This window comes from Stegodyphus dumicola, chromosome 8, assembly GCF_044657685.1.
Source record: "Stegodyphus dumicola isolate Sdum_Otavi_A_Nest chromosome 8, ASM4465768v1".
Lineage (NCBI taxonomy): Eukaryota > Metazoa > Arthropoda > Arachnida > Araneae > Eresidae > Stegodyphus > Stegodyphus dumicola.
The window spans coordinates 142,133,874-142,150,173 of NC_140775.1; positions in this window are offsets into that span (position 1 = coordinate 142,133,874).

The window sequence follows — 16,300 nt, forward strand, 5'->3', positions numbered from 1 at the left end:
ATTAATAAGTTACTGCTCTTCCGGTGACGTTTGAGTGATACTTGGAATCGTAACCTACAAAAGTGACTCTGGATATCAAAATTCTGTCCATAAAATATTAGCCTTATTTGGTAGACTGCCGTAGTATGTTACAGAATAATTGTATAGAACAACAAAATATTCATATTTATTAACATGTATAATGTAACAGAAGAAATACTGACTACTGCCTAAGAATGAATAATAAATTTTAAACTAGTGATTGAAAATATTTGAATCTCATATACACAAGATTTTAATTTCAAATAAAAATACAATACGAGCTTCCTGATCCGGTATTGAGAATATGGTTTATCTTGAAACAGTTTTTAATAAAAGAAGTAAACTATCTAGAACTTAAAAAACTCCTTTCTATAAAGCTATAGAATGGTAAAGAATAAAATATATGCTATAGACTGGTACAAAGTAGCCCGAATATGTAATAATTTCTGAAGGTTACTTAAACGTCTTCCCCAACAACGAGTGGTAAAAGAGCTTAACAATGGTAGTTCGGCACAGGTTAAAATGTAGGTGAACAGGCTGGATGTGTAAAAGTTTACGTGGTTTCTACAAATGTAACTTTAATACGAATCAGTTTCAATAAAGAAGTTATCTACGATGGCATCGCAGAGAACCCTCGCATACTTTGTCGTAATTCAAATGAAATCAAATACATATTTAATTTTGAATTTATACGGATATAATCAACGAAATATAACCAACCTTGTAGGGGATATAACTAATTTTCTACCGGGACTTGGGTGATGCATTTATGAAAAACAACGCGCATATATGCATTATTCTTCATTTAACATTAATTAAAAATCTAAAACTCGAAAGCCAAGCATTTTTGACTTAATTCATCAAGAATTTATATTTAAATAATTTACTGCATAAGAAGGCGTTACTTTTATAAATAGAAATTTAAATTTATGACAGAACTCATGCAAGATTTTAAATTTTGCATGACTGTAGAGACATTAGGATATTTCGAAGCAGAAGCGATGAAAAATTAGCAATGCCTTCGCCGGGACTCGAGCCACGGGCCTGTCGAAAACGCACCGAGCGTGCTGACCACTACACTACGAAGGCATGCTAAGAAGGTGGCAGAAATACATTATATACTCCCCCTTTTAAAGGGCGACTGGGGTTTTTAGGGGACCCAATACTCAAATCCTGGTGGTGAAGAATCATCCTTAACCACCTTTTAGTTCGGGCCCCACTGTAGAGACATTAGGATATTTCGAAGCAGGAGAGATGAAAAATGAGCAATGCCCTCGCGAGGACTCGAGCCACGAGCCTTTTGAATACGCGCCGAGCGTGCTGACCACTACACTAATACTAAGGCATGCTAAGAAGGCGGGAGAAATATCTTATACGTGAAACAAATATATCAACATGCATGCCATCGTCTGAATTTCAACTCGCTTTTCGTAAATTGTAATGCTCAGAAAAATCTTATATACAGTGTTTACTCATAATAGTCGCATCCCCGTTTTGAAGCGGAAAAAATTGCCAAACGTGTACAATATTGTATAGTATATTTCCAAAAAAGTGCGACTATTACGCGAGTAAACACGGTATTAAATTTATTACTCAATAAACGAAACTATACAGCTAGTTTATACAGTTACATATTATTACACATGAAGTAAATAATACCTTACAGTTATACTATTTTCTCCAGAGCTAACAGAATCACATCCTTTCATTTTTCACTCTTTAATATATATTAGCATTCAATAATTAGATGTTATAAAGTAAACATGTTACCATGGAGTATAGGTTTAAGTTCATACGCCTAAAGTTATTTTGAGTGTAACCGTGAAAATTTGAAATAGATTTTTTCTAATGTCTATCTTTTATGCCAATAGATGGCAGCACTAGTATGAAGCAAATGAAAATACAAAGGACATTTTTTTGAATTCAATTTTTCTTTCTTTCTTTTAAAAATAAAACTGAACAGGCATATCGTATTTAAATCATCCTTGAAATGCATCACGAATACATTCCATGTTGGAGCAAATATAAATTAATTTTATATCTCACTTGCATCAAAAATCATTGAATTATTAAATAACATTAAGAGAATGCAAAATAATTGCTTGCATTTTAATTTTTGGAGAAATAATGTTTGCAACACTAGCAGTAATTTCACGCAATCTCTAATCTCGCCTAATCATCCACGAAAACATTTTTGTAAAAAGCTGTTTCTTGACGACATCATAACTACGTAATTGCGTCAGTGTGGAGAAAGGAAATGCCGTGCTGGTTTCAAAGTGCTGAATTAAAGAATTTAAGTTCTTCCTCTCGAGGCATATGAGATACATTTGTAAACGTATTCCACTAATGTTGTGTTCTAGTAAATCTTTTGAAAATAGGCTAGTTTCATCATTATTCCTCTCACTTTAATGTTTAATTTTGCATTTGTATGCAGTTTTCAAACCGGAAATACATATATTCAAAAGAAAAATAAGCAGCTCGCAAACTTCATCATAGCTCTGGTTAAGAAAAAAAGGGTATCTTTTAAGTTCACGTAGTATGAATACATATCTGCTGCTGTTGTAAAAGAACCTAAGTGTGTAATACACCAGCACAGCAGCTTGAGATACAAAAGCTTTCACTTTGGGACTTAACAAAAGTTTGAGCGTCATTGTAGCAATTTCGTAGTGTAGATAGCATACGCAACGGACAGTCACATGATTTCGTTGATGAATACTATACATATTTAGCAAAAATATAAATTATATTAAGTTTAATTTATAAAAGACAGCTCTAACGCCATTTTTGTGCACCATGCCTGCGAAATGTAATAGTATAAAGAATTTACTACAATAAACTATTAGAGTCACAGAATTCGCTTAGAAATCTGGCAACGGACTTTTAAAGAAATGTTTTTATTATTTGATAATTAGATACTTATTTTTTACTTGGATAGAACACAAATATAACGCAACTTTAGTTAAATGTTCTAAAAAAGTTTTAAAAAAAAATTTTTTTTTCTTTTTTGCTGTCATAAATATTACATAGACGATAATATTATATAGATAAATATTATATAGAGGTAAATATAAAATTCTGGATCTGCTTAATCAATAATTTCAAGGAGATTTAAAGGAACTGGATTTTGATCATTCTTAAATATCTTTACTATTACCTATTCATTTTGAAATTATGTTTATACTGCCGTTAATTTCTGTAAATATTTAAATCTTTTTTATTACGCTGTGTTTTTTTTTTTTTTTTGTTTGTATATTGTTTTACTTAGTATTTGTTTAATTTTGCTTTTAGGTTAATAATTTTAGAGTTTATTATTGTTCAATTAAATTTGTGGCTATATATTTTATATATATAATGAATCACATGTTTTCGGACATACGTATTTAATACAATCACTAACCTCACACAAACATATGAAATTTGTTTTCATATATTTTGTACTATATTTTTATATAAATATTTAGTATATAATATTATTAATACATAATACATCAATAATTATTTTATATATAAGTATTTAGTAGTATTGAGTGAAAGTATTGAATGTATTGAATGAAAAAGTCGGAATATTTTTCTAATATATTATTTTTCTCTATTTTAAGCCATGTTTGTTACAAAATAACTATCATCAAAATATTCCCTGTAATAAAATAATTTATCACATAATAATTTGGAAACTTGAAACTTTTGTTGAGATATTTTAACAGATGAAATTTCTTGCCGTAACGTTTTATTTCAAATGAAAAAAATCTCAGGAATTATCTTCTGCATATGGAAAGTGTTACTCGTCTAACAAAATCTATCAAAAATTCCACTTCTCAAGTGAACATGACAAGCCGCTACAAACTAACAACAAGTTGTGTTAGAAATTTAATTATTCCAAATATCTAAATAATCCTTGATGTAACCTGTTCAGCTATCTTCGATTTATGAAACTAGAAGTTGTGTGGAACTGTTGCAAATGAACTGAAGCATTGACCTCAATTCAAGGTAATACGAAGAATTACCTTATAAAATATTTAATTTCTAAAAAAATCAAACGAAATCCAAATATTAATGCTGTGAAATTTACAGCGAATTTAAAACAGTTTTCAACAAACGTACCCCTGAAACTGTTAGAATAATCATTAGAGTACATGCATACAGTAAGCGATCAGGAAGAAAGTTCGTCGTCAACAAGAAAATAAGGAAAATATGTCTGGTGTTCGTAAATCTATGGTATGCAAAGATTTATCATATTAAAACAATGTTACATTTGCAAATGAGTTACGGTTTAGTACATTTAGTAGCGATGGATGAATTGCTGTGTAGCGTAAGCCGAATATAAAATTGAATCCGGAAATCTGATTGTCTACTCTTAAAAGCCTGAGTTTGCAAGCATAATGATTTAGGGATGTTTAGCTGCCTCTGGGATAAGAAATATAGTTTGTATAGAAATTAATATGGATGAGAATAAATACATAAATATTCTTAATGGAAACCTGAAAGAAACTTGGATATTCAAGAACCTTAAAATGTAAAATCCATTCAAATTCTATCACGATAACGATACTAAACATGCAGTCCTAAATATTTACACGTGGTTATTAAATATCTGTCAGAATTCCTCCATATTCTCCGGACTTAATTACATCGAAGGCGCACGGATTGAGTTGGAGAAAAAACGGGAAAACAGGACATTTCTTCGAAAGTTCTAACAGAAGCAATTGTTACGCAAAATTAATACAATATTTTGTATTCTTAAGCGAAAAAAATCAATAGAATGGAAAAGTGTAATTTTAGCTAAATGATATCTAAAACAATATTGAATGCCTCGTTACTTTCGTGTTTTTATTAAACATAACCTGTTTGTTCAAAGTGTCTGAATACTATATGTGAGTTCATTTTCAGAACTTTTTGAATAAACTATTTTTTAACTAAAACCTTTTGAATAATTGTTTACAAAACAAGCAGATTTAAAAAACGATTATCAATAACATGCGTGGTAAGAAAAGATAATTAACATTGCTAATAGTATTTAGTAGCCGATAATCTGACGGAAATAAAACTGGGAAACGTTGCTATAGATGGACCACTTTTACAAAATGATCCTTAAAATTGTCAAATTCGGCAATTTTACAGTTGTGTACATGTTAATGTAAATATTACTAGTATTATAAAAATAAAAATAGATGCCACTCGCCCAATGAAGAAAATTTTCTTTGAGCCGGGTAATTTCTATTAATGGGACGGTCGCCTTCATTGAGCCGAGGAGTTTCTATGCTATTTACTTTTTAACACAATATCATCCTGATGCAAGTCAATAAAATGTTTAAAACTATTTTGAGCATGATTCGTAAATATAAAGTGCTGGTTAGAAAGTAACACAGACCACGGAAAATACATTGAAACGTATGGATAGCTTCGCATTATTCACAAAGAATCAGGAGTTGGATTTTAGTTTAGTCTTTATAATGATAAAATAGGCCTAATGTGAGGATGTACGAAATAACACTGAATTTTGTTTATCAGATACAATTAAATGAAAATGAGGGTAATTTATAGTTAGGCTAGTATAAAAAGAACAATAACTTGAAAACTTTCTAACAGCATAAAATAATTATTAAGCCTATAAGGTATTTCCCCCGCGTTCTTAGCGAGCCATCGAGGTGTAGTGGTCTGCACGATCAGCGCGTAATTGAGAGGTCCGCGGTTCGATTCCCGGAGAAGGAGTTGCATATTTTTCATTTTGACTGCTTCCAAAAAATATCTAATGTCTACAAGCCTACTATTAATATTACGCTATAAATCTTGCAAAAATTACTGCATCAATTATTCGTTCTTGATGAATTCAGCTGCATTTTTCTCAATAATACATTCTATTCTTTTTTCTAACATCAGGACCCTTCTCATGAACCCACACTTTGTACTATAGACACTGAATCATGTCTTCCTTGAAGCCATCACAACAGATAGCACAGGACCATGAATCCTAGTTGGAAAATATAGGCCTACTTACTTAAAGCAATAAAAGTTTAGCCTTTAACTGTTTCTCCGATCCAGAAGTTTAGAGTCGTCTTTTCACGGCAGTGCCTCCACTTCCTTTTTTTTTTTTTTTTTTTTTATCCAGTCTCTTCCACGATCTGCTTGTATGGGTTACAGTGCTGTTTTTTTTTTTTTTCGGGGGGGGGGGGGGACTTTGGTTTAGTCTTTTCCAACTAAGAATTTAGATGGAATCTGAGAGATTTCATCAAAGAAACTTTAACTTTTAACAATAGCGTTGTTGCATCAGCTGGAAGCGGTTCAGATTCTGTTCCACTGGTGGTTGCAACAGATTTTCTCCCTGCATGGCATGTTATAATCGACTAGTAGAAGCAGTTAGGCTTGTGTCAGGAACTTCCTGCATGGCATGTTATATTTTCTCCCTGCATGGCATGTTATAATCGACTAGTAGAAGCAGTTAGGCTTGTGTCAGGAACTTCCACAAACGGAACATCATTTGTTTCAAACTGAACTTCTGCAACAAAATGAGATTCTTGAAATACATCTCTGTTCACTGGCGAAACTCCTGTTTTAGCAAACCCATTCATTGCCGCCCCTACTGCTGCTTGTCTGTATGCTTTCCCAAACTATCTTGCGATATATAATCAGGTGACAATTTTTAATTTTCTTTCTCTCCGTCTCTGCCGTAGAAACTTTTCTCCATTTCATTGATGTAATAACTGCTTAATGGCTTGAAGAACGAAACTTTAAGGCTTGCAGTCTATGGGTTGTGTCACTCGGGAATGAAAGCATAATTATACAACTTTCTAGAGCAATTTTTAAGGCTTCAAGATTTCTCATCTAGAAGAAGTAAAACTTTTTTCTCCTTCGAAGGGTGAACTGTTTCAATGAAATGTTTTAGCCATCGTACAAATATATCTTTATGAATCCACTTTCAGGATTGTAAGTAAAAATTGTTCCTGGTGGAGCTCCATCTTATAATCCTTCTGCAAAACGTGTACGTTTGTAAACTAAACGTGATGGGACATGCTATCCAGCGGCATTCGCGCAGTAAACTGCTAAAATGGATCCTACAGCATTCTTACTCCTCAAAGCAATAAGCTTTCAAAGTTTCTTTTGGACTGTTGGCAAGTCTGTCTCGCCACGTGTAAAACTAGATTTACATCAATTTTATTCTCGTCATCAACCCTCTCTAATAAGTGAAAAAAATGGTTGACATTCTCTTTATTGAATTCTTTCGGCGACCAAAGCCGACATCCTTTGCTCGGGCTAAAAAAGGATGTCGCCTCTGGTTGACTCAAACTGAACTACGAATGTCTTTTCATAAAAGAATAATACCACTTCTTATCAACTATTCTTTTCTCTTGACTAAAGCAGTGGGAAATTTCAATCTTTTCTACGATCTCGAAAGCATGGGTGCGCAACTACCTAAGTGTTATCCCAAATAAAATTTCCTGTAATTCAAGGACAGGCGACACTAGTTCTTGTTCCACTTCTTCGGATAGATCACATATGCTACTTATAAATTTTTATAGTCAACTTAACTTAAACCAATTACCCTTTAAATGTCTTTAAAAAACCCTTTAAATGTCTCGGCAACGTTGCCCTTGCATAGTCAAATGTTCTGGCAACCGTATTCATGCCCGTGTCACCATTTCGCACTGAATCATGTGCACGACTCATAATATCTTCTTCCCTTTTACTGTATTCCTGACGGCATCCAGGAAAAAAAAAACGAATGCAAGGCACCCCCCCCCAATTTTATAAGATTAACTTGAAAATCAGAGATGTATGACAGAAAAGCACAATACTATCAAATCTCAAAAATATGGAGCGTGTATCATAAATTTAACTTCTGTTGGCTAAACTGTATTAAAGTCTCTGACAAGCATGCATTTTTTTAAGTTCATTTTCTGAATTCCTATACTATGCATGTTTCTTAATCCATTTATTATCCCGATACAATTTTAAACCTACATATAGGCATAAATTATGCAATAAGTAAGGAAAATCATCACGATAATTTCAATAAAAGATTCATTTTGCGCACGAATTAAGGATACTCCGGTTTAGATTAAAATTAGATTAACAGCTTATAATTATTTTTATAACAAAATGAGATCATTATCTAATTATAGATACAATTAATCTTGATAGCTTTTTACTAAATCAGATACAGTGATATTTTATTCTTCAACTTGAATAAGTTACAAAATATTAGCCTCGATATGGTTTCCATGGCTGATCTTTAGAATATGGTAACTGGTAGTTTGGCGAAATTTTGGAGGCGATAAAGGTTACTACCTGGGACTTTGGTAATAATGTGAGCAGTACTCAGTTCCGATTACGCATTATTTTGTGTGAGGGAAATGAGAGATCATGGGATATGTCATGTCATATTAATGGACGAATTACAGTTCTTCAATCGGAAAAGGGGGGAAATCGGGGAAAAAATCTAGAAATTTTGTATTTAGCTTTATTCTGTGTTGTGTGAAACAGTGTTCGTTAATGTTTGGATCCCATTGCCCTAACTAAAGTGAATTCGAAATGGGTATTTAGTGGGATTGAAAGGGGTAGTAATAAGTGTTTCTTTAAGGTTGTGCGAGATAGAAGTAAAGATGTTTTATTAAGTTACTTATTTTACCTGGTACCTTGCTGTGAACTATAAGTATAATTTTAAAGATCCTGAAACAGACGCACATACGCTTGCTTTTTATTTAGCAGAGGAAATAAGAAGAAAAGTTTATCGGACACGTAATCAAGATTCTGAAGAAGATTAGGTAAGTTAGTATTTTTAATTATTTGAGGATATTATTTTTATGCATTATTCTAAATGTAAGGAGTAAATAAAATAATATGGTATTATTGGAAAATTGTTATTAGCAATGATTTTTATATTTTAAGTAGTGTTTTTGAATTTAATTATATTTTAATTAAATGATAGTTATTTTGTGAATTATATGTTTGTAGGAATTTGGTATACGTTAGAGTGGAAGTAAACGTGCATGGAAATAATTTAAATATTTGACACTAAGTATTTGTAACCATTTGTAATGTTTGAGGTATGGATTAGTTGGTGACGTTTGTAATATAATAGATAATGTAGAGGTAAAAGTTTTTGGATATTTTATTTATTTTATACGGGGAAATGTTCATATTTGGAAAGGGTATATACTTTTTCGCGATCAGGTAATTTCATATATGTTCTTTTTACCGGGTTTAAAGATTTAGAAAATTGTCATGCATTTTCGTGAAATTTTTCTAATTTATGAGAAAAAAGCGGTGCACATAGATATAGTGAAGAGTGTGCGCAATGCCATTTTTGTGCAATTCTGGGATGTTTTTTAAGTAAAAATAAGTCAACGTGTGCATGGTTTACGTGTATGTGTTATTTTGAAAAACGCGCAAGGAGTTTGCTATTGTGCACTTTTTCCCAATTTTGCAGTGAATATTTGTCATGATTAAGCAGTTTTGTTAGATAAAATTTCTAGCATAAGTGTAATTCGGCTAGTGGATTGTTGGAAGAAGTGTTCAGTAGAGAAAAAGAAAAGAAACATGTCTTTACTTCGTGAAGACAAAATGGCGGCGGGAAAAAAATAGAGGGTTGCTGTAGGAGAGTTGGTCGCCAAATTTTCGCCAAAAATTTGCAAAGTTACCATAATGTAAAGATCAACCAGTTTCCATGGTTGGGCCCCTGCCTATTTATACAAACGCAGGCTGGCTCATTAAAGGCAACTATCAGTCGGTATATACTATAATAAGTCCGTGATTTCGGTTATAACAAAGTAAACAACCATTATTAATACAGCTAAATAACACTGATTTAACACAGTTTTGAATGTTATCAATAACAACTAAAACACAATTAACGTCTCACTGATATCTATATTTTTCTATTCTTCTTTACATTGATAAATTGGAAGAAAAGTACAGAAATCTTACCTTCCCAATCAAGATGGCGGTTTACAAGCTTCATGTAATCTACAAAACAGTCAACAGGCAGCGGCTACTATCAAATAACTAGGAAGTAATGGAGGTGGCTCAACGAAGGAGCCGGCCTATAGCAACCTTACGAGACAAGTGTTCGAAACAACCTTACAAGTGTTCGAAAACAGAACCTTACAAGTGTTCGAAAACAAACGCGAGCCCCTGTAAGTGCTTATTTCTTGTACAGAATTGAAAATGTTGCGATTATGAATCCAACAACATTTAGACAATAGCTGAAATAAAACGCTCGGTACAAGCAAAAACTATCCTGACAGTCCTTTACTATAGTTTTTATAGCCAAGTTGGCGATACTTGCCGATTTTGTGCTAACTTTGTGCTAACTTTGTGACTTTTTAGAAGTTTCAGGAAAATGCATTTTCGAGGCTCCAGAAGAGGTTTTTTTTTCAAAAGCTTTCTGAAACCCGTGTGACATATTATAGACACTCCAAGGTTTGATCTTTAGTCTCATATGACCACGAATAATATCATGTTAGCCAAAATAAAATTTATTCCTTTTTAAGTGCTTTAATTTAAAACTGTGTAACTTAAAGTTTTTATTTATTTATTTTATATTTTGAGTTTATAGAATGAGGAAAAGTAATAAAGAAAGAAAATCATTACCGAATGGAGGAAAATTATTTCTTCTAATCAGTGTGGCAACGGAGTGCACGAGACTTGTCTTTCCTTTCCTGAGATCTTCCAATCTATCCAACAGTATGCCTGTGTTTTCAGTTTATTAAAATTTTTATTTTATTTTGAAATCCGATTACCTCACTTAAAATCATTTGCCTGTTAACAATGAAGGATTAAGCTATCAACATAGTTCATGTCGATGGCTAAAAATTAAACAGATTTTAAGGAATCGTAGAGTTTGGTAAATTAAGTTAGAAATTCCAAAACCTCTCCATTTTGAAGATATTATTTTTGCCATTGATTATGTAATGATGAAAGTTTTATGATGATTAGTTTTATCGTTAAAAATGGGTGTGTGAGCAAACTTCAATCCTGAACAGAAGCAAACTTATATATAATTCTGAATCAATTTCTGACAAAAGTATATTATCTTCGCAAATTAGGAATACTCAATCTTTTCAAGAACATTGGAGTAGTAGAAAAGGTTAAATATTAATTTTAATATTTGACCCAAACAAAAAAATAAAAACAGTCACGTTAAATAAAACATTTAAAAAATTAACGTATTAAATATGATTCAAAAGCTGGAACAAATACACTATTGTATCTCTCTTAAAGAAACCCCTTTGTATTTTATCTTAAAAAAATTCTCTTTGTATTTTATCTTAAATTCGTCCAATTAACGCTTTAATAAACGATTCCTGTATTTCGTAAATATTCTTTTCATTTATTTGCTAGCCTAGAATCAAGCTCAAATTCATATTGATGATCCTATCGCCATATAAGGCATTAAACATTAACCCAGACATAACAACTTACGTCATTACACTTTCAGTTTCCATCGCACGTTTTATTTGTTAATCCCACATTCCTTGAATTAACAATTCAAGGCTTAATGTGTGCTAATTCAAGGATTATTACTCATATGGTTTTGTTCAGATGAAAGTAAACTACTCCGATTCCGAGATTAAAAGATGAGAATTAGGTATCCCAATGGGAAAAATCTCGTCAGTAAACAATTTGATTAGAAGATTACTTAAATTTCTAAAACTGTTAATTTTATAGTTTTGAATTTATCTGTTTCATTTTAAATTCAAGCTTTAAAATTAATTGTTAAATTTCTTTAGGATAAATTAATGTCAGATTTGTATAATGAAACTGGGCAGAGCGAAAACAAATGAGCGCCAAACGATATATTGGCGAGAGAGGATTCGACCTACATTTTGACGCAAAAGAAAAAAAAGAGAAGTTTTAAAAAGATTCTATACTTGAGCTTCATTCTTTTTTTCAGCCATGTTACGTTCTTTTTTGGAATATACTCCTGATAATATTGCCTAATAAGTAAGTCTAAAATTTATAAATGAGTCTTCTATAATTTGTTTTTTCAACACTTCAGTTTAAATGTTTGTAAATGCTGTTAATTTTAATTTGTGTTCTATTTGAGTTACGAAAACTCTCTACCTTGTTTAAAGATTTCATAGTTATTCTAACTTATGATTCATTATTAAAATTGTGCTAAGTAGAGGACAGTATACTTAAACACCTTAGCTGTGTTAAACGCACGACGTATCATTTCCGGGTATATCTTTTTTCATGGAAAAGAACATATTTGTTTTCCAGCTGAACACAGCCTTTCATTATGTATTCTTAATGAAAGGCAGAAATAAAAATATTACGATCTATATTCATATTACATAAATTTCCCTGCAGTATATAAAAGAATACATTATTGCACAATATTAAATTCAGTAGCCAAAAAAAAAAATCAAAAAAAAAAAAAAAAATAATGCAAGGAACTGACTTAAAAGTAATAGCTTTCTGACTGAATAAGCAACATACTATATCATTAAAATAAAATAAAACAGAATTTTTTAATTTCAAAACATTTACTTAAATCATTAAAAGATAAATGTTGAAGTAGTTGTAGGTAATTGTATAGTTAATTCTTTTTTGGCAGCGTAGAAAAACGCTTCAACCTAGTGTTGCTGTTGTTGTGACTAAGCTCGTTTGCCTGATAGTAATATCAGCACAAGTCCACGAAATTTATCATGGTAAGAAGTGCAGGATTGCTCCTATCTTAGACAAAAGCCTTGAGCACCATACAGGTGACAAGTACGACTATGCTCAATTCTGCCCCAGGTTTGATGGAAAGTGCCCTGGAGGGATGGGTCCGAGGATATCCTAACTTTCTTCCTACCCTTTAGCTAGCCGCATATTTATAGTGCCCCTAGACCTTTCTAATTTTATTTTAGGAATTGGTTTTGGCTTTAGATCTGCAGTCATTTGTTTCATTGAAAGATATGAGAAGTTTATATCATTTTGTCTTTAAACAGTATTTACGGTGATTTTTCGTATCTACATATTTTGTACGTGAATGGCATTTTTTTATTCATCATGTTTATTGTTGAAACCTTTATTAGTAGCGTTTGACGTAGAACAAAATTTTCTGTTAATTTTAATAACCACAAAACCTTTTGCATACCTTACAAGGGTGCAACATACTCATCCTCTGCTAAAGATAATATGACACACGTTAGTCTTTGTGAACGCCATGATTCTGAAGAGTCATCAGGTATATTTCGGAGCAGGGTCTTGGAAATTGTGTACTACTGTCATCGAGACTCGAACTCCGGACCTTCCGATTGCTAGCCAGACGTGTTTTCCAGTTACAACATAAATACACACGGTAAGGAAGAATAAAATAACTTTGAAGTGTTAGCTAGCAGAATTACGCTGTCTGATATAGATTTTCTATCACTGTCTTTCTATCACAATCTACATCTGAGCAGACTGCAAGGTTTGATGCCACATTTAATGAAATATGTAGAGAAAGAAGGCCTTGTACTGTGTTTAAACATCTTATTGCTCTTTATACAGCTTTACAAAAAAATTTTTAAATTTTATTCATTTATATTTTTTTACGCAAATTATTGCTTCTTCAGCTAAATATGTGGACTGATGTCATCTTGATTTTATGAGAGAGGTTATAGTATACAGGACTTCCAATTTATAAGCAACATATATCATTTGAAAGTATAATAATTTATTCCATATATGTGTTAGCATGTTTACCTCCTTTGAGATGTAAGAGCTTGACAAAAATTTTACTTTGTGTTTATGAGGTAGGAGGAAGCTTCCATCATCTTAATGAATTCGTATGAAATATATTTAGCTTCATTCAAAATTGTTATCTAATCATTTCCCCTTAAATCTTAGGTTACTTGAAGAATTAATGCTTCATTAGAACTTAGAAGGACATCATCGATGTTAATAATTAAATTAATTCTATAATCATGATCCACTTTTGTGAAAAGACAGCTTTGTTTCAATCAAATCCAATCTTCTTTAGCTTACTCTCCATTTCTGCACCCCAGCAACTGCCTTTCTTGTTTAGTCTTTTTATTTTATGAATGTTATTCTTTTCTTATAGAAGTATGAAGCCTTCCTGTCTTCCAGTATGATTTTCGTTTAATTTTCATGTTTCGTCATTTCAAAAAACACTTTTTTAATATTCAATTAATGCAGATCATAAGCTTCCTACATTAAGAAAAATATTAGAAACAAAGGAATCTCATTTAGTTGAGATATTTCTTCATTGGCATTACCGTGTATATGTGCAAATCCTTTGGCGACTAAGTTGAAATAAAAATATAATAATCTATTTTATAAATCGTTTTTTATATCTGAGCATATAAATTATTATTCGATATGATGAACTTGATCATTTTACACAATCCTACCCTCGACACTTCCAATCTAAAAGCAAATTTTTGATATTTCTTGAAATATTAGAAAATAAACATTGTTCCGTATAAGAACAGCTTCAAATATAATCTATTGAATCTGAGTAACTAACACCATTTTTGACTCTAAGTTTTAAAGCGTTATGAAGAATCAAACGTTATTTCCATGTATTGTAGCCTACCTAAAGCCGATAAATTTTGCTCGCATCTTTGACTGAAGAATTTTTGGTTGGAGGCTGAATTTCTTTCTCCATTTGGTGATTCATTTCATTGATTCTGCCATTTTATCAAAATCCGCTTTGGGTCATAGTTTCGAAACTAGCTATGGGAGTCGTAATATCACAAACAGATCTCATGATTTGATCTGCAAGTCTCATTCCAAGATATTCAAAGAAGTCTTTAAACTCAATTCAGTTTACGTTCAACCTTGGCATTAATCATTCATAACTGATCTTTCAAGTACTATTAATAAAATTTCAAAATTTCTGCATCGAATTATAATACAGTTGTCCTCTGTTGTTGAAATTAACAAACAAGAGTATACACATTTAATGATTTTAATGAATGAATATTTCAATGAAAAACTCTTGACTTGAAATGTGAAAACAACTAAATATTTCCTTAATGGTAATTCTTCCCAGCGCTAATGTATTGCTTAATTAAATTCAGGAAAATAGCCTTTTTCCTATATAACTGGAGCAACACGAAATTTAGGATTACTTTTTCTTTTAATAAAAGGAAAGAAAATATAATTTAAATAATAAAATTTAAATAATAATAATTATTGTTACTATTTTTTGTTTAATAGAAAGAAAGAAATAGAAGTGGCTCATTTTTTTCATATATCATTTTTAGGTAAAGTGTTATTTTTGGATATATTTGAACTAAATGAGTTTTAAAATTTCATTTCAAACGGAATGTTTTCATTTAAATCACATATAGAATGTACTGGAAATTGATAATCACTAAGAACGCTAAATACTTATGGCAGGATACAGATAAATGACACTGGACGATTTTTTTTCCTCCATTTACATGGCAAAAAACTGTCATTGCTCACAAGATGTCAAAATTTCTTTTGGATGTACCTCAACACAGTTTTTTAAATATTTGTTGAAATTTTTGATGCTGTCTTTTTTTAAAATTCATTCATTTTCAAGTAAATATTTGAATACAATGCAAGTTTTATGCATTTGATTAACCCATCAATAAACGTAGAAAGGAGGATCTGTAAGCCTGCTTGAAACTTTGCGTTTAATAGTATAAAATGATTTTTTACGTCTACGTAATAAAGTTCTTCAGCTGGTATGCTCTATAGTTTGTTTTGCTTTCCTTGAAATAATTTATCTGTAATTGCCACTGCATGAGAAGCTCCTTTTTGCTGTCATCTAATTCGTCTTGAAAAGTGACTAAAATAATTCTGTAGTAATTCACAAAGAGCTAAATACTATATATAAAGAAGGTTGTGTTAATCTCAGTAGTGTTTTGAAATGGCTTCGAAGCCTAAAATCTCATAAAATAAGCATTCATGACCAACCCAGAGCAGAAGACTTCAATCAATGATAAGGAACTAAAATTTGAAAAGCTTGACGAATCGATTCAAATGATTAGTGTTTTCACATATGTTATAGTGGAAGCATTACACTGTTCCAAAGGAATATGCTTAGGATTTGAAATAAATTCACTTAGTCAAAGATATTCGTGAAATAGTTTCCCAGGCATCCCCCAAAAGACAAGTGCTTCAATGGAAAGCAACTTTCCAGGACGCTCAAAAGGCATTTGTGAATTGTAAAGACGACATTTTTAATGGTGTTATTACAAATGATGAAACATAATCACAGTTTTACAATTTTTATTCTAGACAACAGATTGGGGAATAGCATTGCAATTAATTTCCAGCGAAAAAAAACCCTAGACTTATCAGGTTCAATGTTTCT